A 9,600-nucleotide genomic window follows, 5' to 3' on the forward strand; every position below is an offset into this window, starting at 1 on the left:
TGAGTTAAACCTGGATGAAGTGACATCCTCCATTTGTCACCTGTCCTGAAATGCAATCCTGCCCGTAATACTGGGCCTGCCTCGAAGACAACTCCGGTCCGAGTTCCAAGTCTGCTTGGAACCTATGTATGTTGTGCAGTAAAAATAATCACATGTTATTATCTGTTTTTTTAAAACCAGATCTGAAACTCATGTTATTGTCATTTTGAACAAAAACACAAGAGTAAAAATTACCAACATGTAACTGGTCCACAATCCCTTGATTTCGGTAAACCCAGACCCACCTACCTCCATGGCTACCATGGTCTTGTAGTAGCCCAAAGGCCCCTGATGCGGGTTCCTTTTCTCTCCTTGATTGTGAGTAGGACTGGTAGGTAGTGTGGATTCCGTGTTTCTCCTGACCTGTGCTTGGGTCTTGGTCTGAAAAACCTCATCATACTGAGCCTGCCTTGTAAGACAATCCTGGCCATAATTCTGAGTCTGCCTTGAAAGACGACTGATCAAATTTCTGTGCCCAGCTTTCAAGCTACCACTGGCTTCCGTGAACCGCTTACCCCCTATGGAGGTGTGGGGTGTGTTGTCGCCTACTGATGAAGTTTTGCTTGTCGTTGGTACCTTGATTGGTCTGTCTGCTTTTGCTTCCTTCTTCTGGTCTTACCTGAAGAGAGGGTTCAGCGGCTGGTTTCTCCAAAGTCACCCTGATAACGCTGTTCCCTTGCCAGCACTTGTAGCGTGCGGGTTTACTGCCAACTGCTGGCTCTTGAGGCCATATGTATGTGCTTCAATATGTTCATACTTTAAATTCGAGATCAGTTACCTACTGATGACTTGCACTCCCCTCCACTGAGAGTGAGATTTGTAGGCAGCCCTGAAAGCAGGTGCTGCCACAGGCCCCTGAGGATACCTGCGCTGACATGGCCCCTCCAGCGGACCTAAATGAGGTTCTTGCTTTGGGTCAGACTGAAACTGACCGTGGATGCTCCTCTCCTCAGAGCAGGAGACATTTGTGCAGCCCTGAAACAGGTGCCGCTGCCTGCGGGTTCTCCATAATACCCGGGCTGATAACTCCCTCCTTTGGAGTATATCATTGTGGAGCACCTCTCCATCAGGTGCTCCATGCGGGTTTTGAACGTTTAAACACGTTACCCATGAAGGAGGTTATCCTCTCCATCCGGGATCCTCCTGGCCCGACTTGTTTGCGGGCTTTCTCCTTGCGCTCCCTTCCTCAGAGCGAGAGATCAAAAAGTGGCTAATCCTCCAATTGGGTTTGCCTAGGTACTCCAGGCCCATTTTGTTTCCCCATGTGTGAGGCTGCTGGCACGGCCTGCTGTAGAGGCCCGTGCTGATACTGCTCCCTCCTTCAGAGCAGATCATTGTTGGAAGAGTCGTGGGAGAGTCGTCCTCAGACACTCTCCGTTGAGGGAGGGTATCCCTCTTCCCCGGACTCATCTGAGTCAATGGGTTTGTCAGACTGGCGGGTGGTTTTTAAGTCCCGCAGGACCACCATGGAGCTCCTCCTCCTGCACCAAGTCTTCTCCTGCCAGTTCTGCTGCCGGTGGTAATGTCGGGAAAAGACCGTCGCCCGCTACTGGGAATGCTGCGGTCTTCGGCAGCCGACTTCCCCGCGGACCGTCTCCTCGACATCTGGGCTCTGAAACTACAAAAAGCTTCAAACCCGAAAGAACGCAGGTAAGTAGTTCAACTTTCCTTACCTGCCAATCCTGACGGCCTGGGAGGACGCAGTACCTCTACCAGTCCATTGTGCGCATTGCGTTCAGACGTAATGATGCTCACGCAGACGGACGGCCCTTCTTCACGTAGTCACTCACGTGACTCTGAAGTAAAATGGGCTATTAATGTTCATAGTTTTGTCCGAGCCAAGTTTAATAGCCTGATGGTTGTGGAGAAGTAGCTATTCCCAAACCAGGTTGTTGCAGTCTTCAGGCTCCTGTACCTTCTAGCTGCAGTTAGCAGGGAGAATGGTGTGTGGCCAGGATGGTGTGGGTCCTTGATGATACTGCCAGCCTTTTTAAGGCAGCGACTGCGATAGATCCCCTCTATGGAAGGGAGTTCATAGCCGATGATGGACTGGGCAGTGTTTACTACATTTTGTAGTATTTTTTTCTCCAGGGCGCTCAAGTTGCACAACCAAGCCACGATGCAACCGGTCAGCATGCTCTCTACTGTGCACCTGTAGATGTTAGAGAGAGTCCTCCTTGACATACCGACTCTCTGTAATCTTCTCAGGAAGTAGAAGCGCTGATGTGCTTTCTTAATAGTAGCATCAGTGTTCTCGGACCAGGAAAGATCTTCAGAGATGTGCACGCCCAGGAATTTAAAGCTTTTGACCCTTTCAACCATCGACCTATTGATAAAAACAGGACTGTGGGTCCCCATCCTACTCCTTCCAAAGTCCACAATCAGTTCCTTGGTTTTGCTGGTGTTGAGGACCAGGTTATTGTGCTGGCACCATATGGACAGTTGCTCGATCTCTCTTCTATACTCTGACTCATCCCCATCAGTGATACGTCCCACTACAAATCCCAGTTGTGGAGACACTGGTATCACTGTCTCGTTGTAGGACGCAGATTTTTCTTTTTTATTCTGGATTTTAAATCGTGTATTGTTTTTTTAAATATATAAATTACGATGTTTTTATGTGATATACTAAGATTTTATATGTATTTTATGATGTTTTTATATGCAATGTATTTTTATGTAATGTTGTCCCTTGTCTGGACCTAGAGCCTGAAATAAAGTTTATTATTATTATTAACCATAGTGTCTTGAGAATATAAAAATGCTGTGGGTGCTATGAATCTTTGAAACAGTTTGGGTTCTCTAGAGTGTATCCCAGTGCATCCTGTTAAGGCATTGAATGAACTGACATGTTCATAAACTCACCACTGTTCTATGAGATGCTTTATATGTGGCTGTTCCTAACTGAGTTAGGCTGCACATAACGCCAGATTTAGGGTACAGGTATAACACCAAATTCCCTCCTACCTGCAGTTTATGGGAGAGAGAGATAGAATGTGTCAGTGAATGTGCCAGTGGTCAGAGAGAGAGAGGGAGTGTGCTAGTGACAGAGAAAAATTGTTTCAGTGAGTGAGAGAGTGATTTGTGTCAGTGAGAGAGATGGAGTGTGTGCCACGAAGATACATGTTGTGTCAATTGGTGTTTGATTCTAATTTAAACTGGATATGGAATCAGAAGAGATTGTCAGAAAAAATAAGTATAACAGTGAATATTTCACAAATTTTAATAGTCATTTGACAATAGGTGCAGGACTATGCCATTGGGCCCTTTGCGTCCTCAAATGTGTTTTACGTTTAATTTACATTGTGACTTTTAAAAAGTCTGAAAATCTAATTATTTTGTTCATTGCATAATACAAAGTCCTAAATCGCCGAACTATTATTCAATTGAATTCCTGTATGTAGTTGAACAATGGAACTGGAAAAAAATGTTCAATTGTTGATCCACTTCCAGCAATGGCTTTCTTTTTATTGCTGGAATTCATGTAATTCCAGACGTGCTCCATACGTAGCTGAGAATTTATGCTCCACATCCTTCTTTTTCCAGGGAGCAAAGTACTTCTCCCAAGCTGGACATGGGACAGGGTAGAATCGATCAGTGATGCAGTTGCATTCTTTGCCAATGAAGGCACCCAGGTTATCCATCTGACACCATCTCTTCAGCACACGGGTAATCAGTTTAGGACCTTGTTGACCCCAAATATATGCACTGTAGTTGGCCACAAAATCTTTCATGCAATTCCAACGAAAAGGATGGTGCCTGTGATAGAAACCCATTGCACCATTATTGATAGAATCTGAGAACTGTGGACGTAAAGTTGCCAAATGGCATAGACTTCATTGATATAATATTAGTGTCCATGCCAGATAGAGTCATACGGTTTGAAAGGAAAATACTTTGGCTGCACTCATCGATTCTGCCCCCATTTATCTGCAATAGATATAACCATATAATAATATGACAATTACAGCACGGAAACAAGCCATCTCGACCCTTCTAGTCCGTGCCGAACACATATTCTCCCCTAGTCCCATACACCTGCGTTCAGACCATAACCCTCCATACCTTTCCCGTCCATATAACTATCCAATTTATTTTTTAAATGATAAAAACAAATCTGCCTCCACCACCTTCACTGGAAGCTCATTCCACACAGCCACCACTCCCTAAGTAAAGAAGTTCCCCCTCATGTTACCCCTAAACTTCTGTTCCTTAATTCTCAAGTCATGTCCCCTTGTTTGAATCTTCCCTACTCTCAGTGGGAAAAGCTTATCCACGTCAACTCTGTCTATCCCTCTCATCATTTTAAAGACCTCTATCAAGTCCCCCCTTAACCTTCTGCGCTCCAAAGAATAAAGCCCTAACTTGTTCAACCTTTCTCTGTAACTTAGACCCAGGCAACATTCTAGTAAATCTCCTCTGAACTCTCTCTATTTTTTTGATCTGTGGTGATTTACATGCTTACCGAGATCCTTCCTAAACAGTTTGAGAGCACCTGCCTCCACACTGCTATCTGGGCTCATTACCTTATCTATGCCTCTTATGATGCGATAAACCTCAAGGAAGTCACTCCTCAGCCTCCTATACTCAAAAGAAGAAATATACAGCCGATCCAGCCTCTCCTTATAACTCAAAACCCCTAGAATTGATAACTTCCTTAAAAATCTTCTTTGACCCTTTGCAGTTTGTTATTTTGACTGAAATAATCCAATCCAGACAACATAGTGGTCTTTCATATCTATTTTAAACATCAAATATTGCAGCAGCAAATATAAAAAAATCTATCTATTCATGCTTTATAGATGCCCAACCATTAAACATTCACCAACTTATTTGGCAGAATATCCCAAATATTCAACACACCACTCTGTGACTGAGTAAAGTTTCTCCTCAATTTTATCCTGAATGGCCAAAGTCCTATTTGGAGATAGTCATCCACTTAATATATACACATAGTCAAGGGAACATCATCTCAGTATTTACCCTGTCAAACACATTACGAATATTGGACATTTCAGGGAGATAACGTGGGTTTTCTAATCCCAGGTGAGCACTGGCCCAAGATGATCAATCTCTGTTGTACAACACACCTGCCATGCAAGGTAGTAACCTGGTGCAACTTTACTGCACTACATTTAGTGTGTTCATTCTTCTTCATTCAGGGAGACCAAACTTGGATGCAAATTTCAGATAGACTGAGTCAACTGTCTTTTAAGTGCTGTTACAGTAGTTGCCTCAAGCACTTCCTCCAGCTCATTCCATAGACAGACTGTTCACCGTGTGGAATATCAGGCCTCGTGATCCTTTTGTGTGCATTCACCTGCTCCGTGTCCCTAACAACATTAGACATGTCTACAAGATCACCAGTCAGTCTCCTAAGCTTCAAGAACAAACTCCTACCCTGTCCAACCTCTTCCTATACTTTTTGCACTCAATCAAACTTAATTGAATCTTTCCTGGGTGATCAAAACAAAACACAAAACTCCAGGTGGGGCCTCGCCAAATTCTTGTGCAATTGCATCATCAACATCCTAACTTCTGTACAATGATTTCACTGACGTAGGCCAGCATGTCTCATCGTTATCATCTCCCCACAGCATAAAATTGATGATTGGGGACTCCACCTTTGCTTGGAAATTGATGCCGTCTCATTTTTTTTTAACCTTTTCATACCTCTAGTTATTCTCTCCCCAACTCTCAGTCTGCAGAAGGGTCTCAACCCAAAATGTCACCTATTCCTTTTCTCCAGAGATGCTGCCTGACCCGCTGTGTTACTAAAGCATTTTGTGTCTATCTTTATGTCTAAAGCCTTCTTCACCACCCTGTCCACCTATTATGTTACTTTCAGTGAATTATCTACTTGTACTCCTAGCTCCCTCTATTCTACAGCCTTCCCCAGGGCCCTAAAATTCACTAAGATAGTCCTACTGTGGTTTGATGACCCAAAACGTAAATCACACTTTCTTCTTATTTGTTACCTTTTGATACCAGAATTTAAACAAAGTATCTTCAAACAGTTCAGTAGCATTTAAAGGTAGAAGTGATAATTGGTCATTTCTAAGCTTTCCCCCAGTCTAGTTTCAGTAAAAATACTGAATCATGCACTTGAAACAACTTAATTTTATTTTACCAAAAGTGCCTTACAGTTCAACTACTGTACCTTTCCCACTGCGGGTTCGATCCCCATTTCTGCCTATTCAAGCCCTCGAGGCCTCGCTCAGACAGAGACACTCCAGAAGATCACAAAGTCCCAAGCGTTCTCCCAGAAGATCGACGCTGAACCTTGTGATCGCGGACTTTTATATGTCCCGGGACCTCGAGGGGCCGAACCACATGGGGGTGGTCTCTCAATAACCCAATTACAGATATCGATTAACCCCATACATAACAGGCATTCCCCTAACCCAATGATACAACAGCTCAATACATTGTATTCAAAACGGACATCGTTAGGAAGCCAACTTAGAAACATTTACCCTAATTTACAGAAAACCTAGACAGAGCTCAACACCTCATCCAATCAACACTTTGCAAAGTCAAACTATGCAACATTATTTACAACTATTTACAAGGTGTATGTCTGGTTTGCAGCCATCCACCCATTCCATGCATTTTGCACCAAATTGACAGGGTTTGCAGATCTTCCCATTCTTTGCTTGAAAATTATATCTAAGCTCCAGACACCCTGGCACCTCTCCGCAGCTTGTCCCAGCTCTGCAGAGAGCAATTCCAATTTGACCAAATCTCCCAGCAACCCTGAAACTTAACCCCATTTTGAAGTCCTAGCTGCTCCAATTTAGCCAGAATTAACAGAAGGACAACATTCTTTGCTGAGGAGAGCAACGGGTTGAGTCTGTACTTAGGCTCTGGATACTGGCTCAAATAGCCACTGAACCCCTTCATGAAGAAATAGATTGTTTAATCTGGGTTTTGACAAGCAGTAGACTCCACTGAGCACACCTCGAATGGTTTCAGCTCCACATTGTCTGATGTTTACACAAAAATAATCCCAGGATTCAGGAGTGGACAAGTATCCTCCGTGGAAGCTTCATTATCCACTTGTGACATTCTTAAAGCCCTGTCTCACTGTGCGAGTCGACCCACGAGGTAACCCGAGTTTAAAACAAATATAACTTGTGGTAATCACTTACAATTAACGTAGCGGGAACGTCAGAACTCGTGGACGCAACTTAGCGACTCGTGGCGCTAAAGGCAGGTTCCCGTGAAACTTGGTAACTCTTGGAAAAATTCAAACATGTTTAAAGTTTTCCACAAGTAAAATGTACTGCTGAAGTTAAAAATGGCAACATTTAAACACATTGTAAGAATGTAGTGGCCCGTGCATTTACCTTAGTGACTTGTGAGTCTACCGTGGGCACTCTTTAACTCAGCGGGACAGGCAGCATCTCTGGAGAGAAGGAATGGATGACGGGATGACATTTCCAAATTTCTGCTGCATCTTTGTGTAACTCCATCACCGTGTGTTCACTTTTTGTCAACCAGCATCTGCCCTTTCTTGTGTATGACATTATTTGTATCCATGGCAGTTGATTGTCGCTCCCTTCAGTTTCCCAGGGGGTCGGGACGGGACTGGAGTTGGGAGGGAAAGGTGGGGAGGAGAAGGGAGGTGGGGTGGAGGAGAGAGGGTGGAGAATGGAGGGAGAGGAGGGGGAGACAGATGGGGGTGTCTTCATTCACTGGCGGCGGGTGCCTGTCACTGAAACAGGCAGGTGAGATTTCACATCCACCTTGTGTATGTGTCTCTCTCTCTCCCTTCCTCCCTCTCACACAGGCTGAGAGATTCTGCCTATGTGAGTCTCTTTCTCCCCCTCTCCCACACACAGTAAGACCGAGGTACTGTGCTCAGTCCATCTGTGTCTCCCACGTACACAGTAAAACTCTGCTTTGTGCGTGTATATACGTCTCCCCTCTTTCTCTCTCTTTTCTCCCCCCCCCCCCCACCTCTCTCTTTCTCCCCCCCCCCCCCACCTCTCTCTTTCTCCCCCCACACACAATAAGGCCGATGTATTCTGCCTAGTCTCTCTTCCCTCCCACACACACAGATAGACCGAGGTCCTGTGCGCTCTTTCATTCACCCCCACAGACACGCCGAAGTACACCACACTGCCTCTGTGCCTCTCTCTCTCTCTCTGTCTCTCTCCCCTTCTCCCCCTCTCCCCTTCCTACACAGTCAGAGGTCCACACTGTCTCTGTGTCTCTCTCTCCCCTACACACACACACAGACTGAGGTACACACTGCCCATTGTGTGTGTGTGCCTGCCTCTGGCTCTCTCTCCCACACCATTAGTTAAAGGTACTCCACGCTGCCTGTGTGTATGTGTGTCTCTCTCTCTCTTCCTGTCCCACCCCCCACATCCACACACAGACAGTCAGTCAGTCAGAGGAACTCCACACTGTGTGTGTGTGCGTGCGCCTCTGTCTCTCTCTATCACAGTCAGAGTGAGGTACTCCCCCCGCAGTCTCGCCCCGGCCAGGCAGTCAGACATGACTCCGGTGACAGGCTCCATGCACAGCTCCTCCCAGCCGGCTGGGAGCGGCGACAGAGGGCAAGGGGAAGTTGGCCACCAGCGGGGCAGTCTCGGCTCTCCACATCCAACAAGCTGTCATAAGGGAGGGGGAAATACAACTATGAGAAAAATCGCATTCCATCGAGTTAAGTGACTAAAAAACAGTTTCCCCCAATTTCCGCCCCCACTCCTCCACACTAATACATACTTATACACACTAAAACACACTTTGTAGTGGCAGATTTTTATATCATTCAAGAGATTACTCCTACTAGCCGCTAAATGGACGGCATGGTTAAGGGGAATGTCTCCATATGTATGCGAGCTCACCATCACCTTCAGAGCTTCTTCACAGATAAGTCTTCCAAAAAACAGTCTTTTGATTAGTAAATTCTTTATTGTTGATGAAAAACATTACAATACATCCATCTTCTTCTGACTCTTTTACTATAATCTTCATCGAACTCCAGCCTATCGCATTAAACGTTAGAAAACTCCTCGTGTCTTCGTTACATTTCGCATGGTTGAAGGGTAAACCTTCTTCATGCTGGGTTCCAAACTAAACTAAAAAACTAACTTCTGCGCAAGATACATAGCCCCAAACACGCCCTAAAATACGTCAAAAATCCCACCCACAATATAACGGGCAGTCTAAAATTTAAAGACACATGCCATCATTAATGACACGCAAAACAAGCCAATGGCCACTACATACTGGCCCCTAATTGTTCAAAGTATATAACGAGAGCAATTACTAATAAACATTAAAAAAGTAGCCATAAAGGCTTAACATATATAAAAAAACAAGAGGTCAGGGAATTAAACCCTGGTGGCTCCTCGTCGGGAAATTGAACCCCCGGTCTATACCGCGTGACAGGTGTGGATACTAAACCACTAATACTAAAGAGGAAAAAATAGCATGCACTTATATCCGCAATCGGAATTCTTCGTCGACTCTCCCATCTTCACTTTCGCCTCTAGAACAAGCATAACTAGATTATTATCTTATTCAAACACTGGTTTTTAGTTCAAG

General features: G+C 44.9%; 1 pseudogene; it reads right to left on the reverse strand.

Moving 5' to 3' along the window:
• Positions 1–3,197: 3,197 nt before the first annotated feature.
• On the reverse strand, positions 3,198–4,768 carry LOC129703523 (alpha-1,4-N-acetylglucosaminyltransferase-like; annotated as a pseudogene).
• Between the last annotated feature and the right edge of the window lie 4,832 nt (positions 4,769–9,600).

Source organism: Leucoraja erinacea, chromosome 14 (assembly GCF_028641065.1).
Source record: "Leucoraja erinacea ecotype New England chromosome 14, Leri_hhj_1, whole genome shotgun sequence".
Lineage (NCBI taxonomy): Eukaryota > Metazoa > Chordata > Chondrichthyes > Rajiformes > Rajidae > Leucoraja > Leucoraja erinaceus.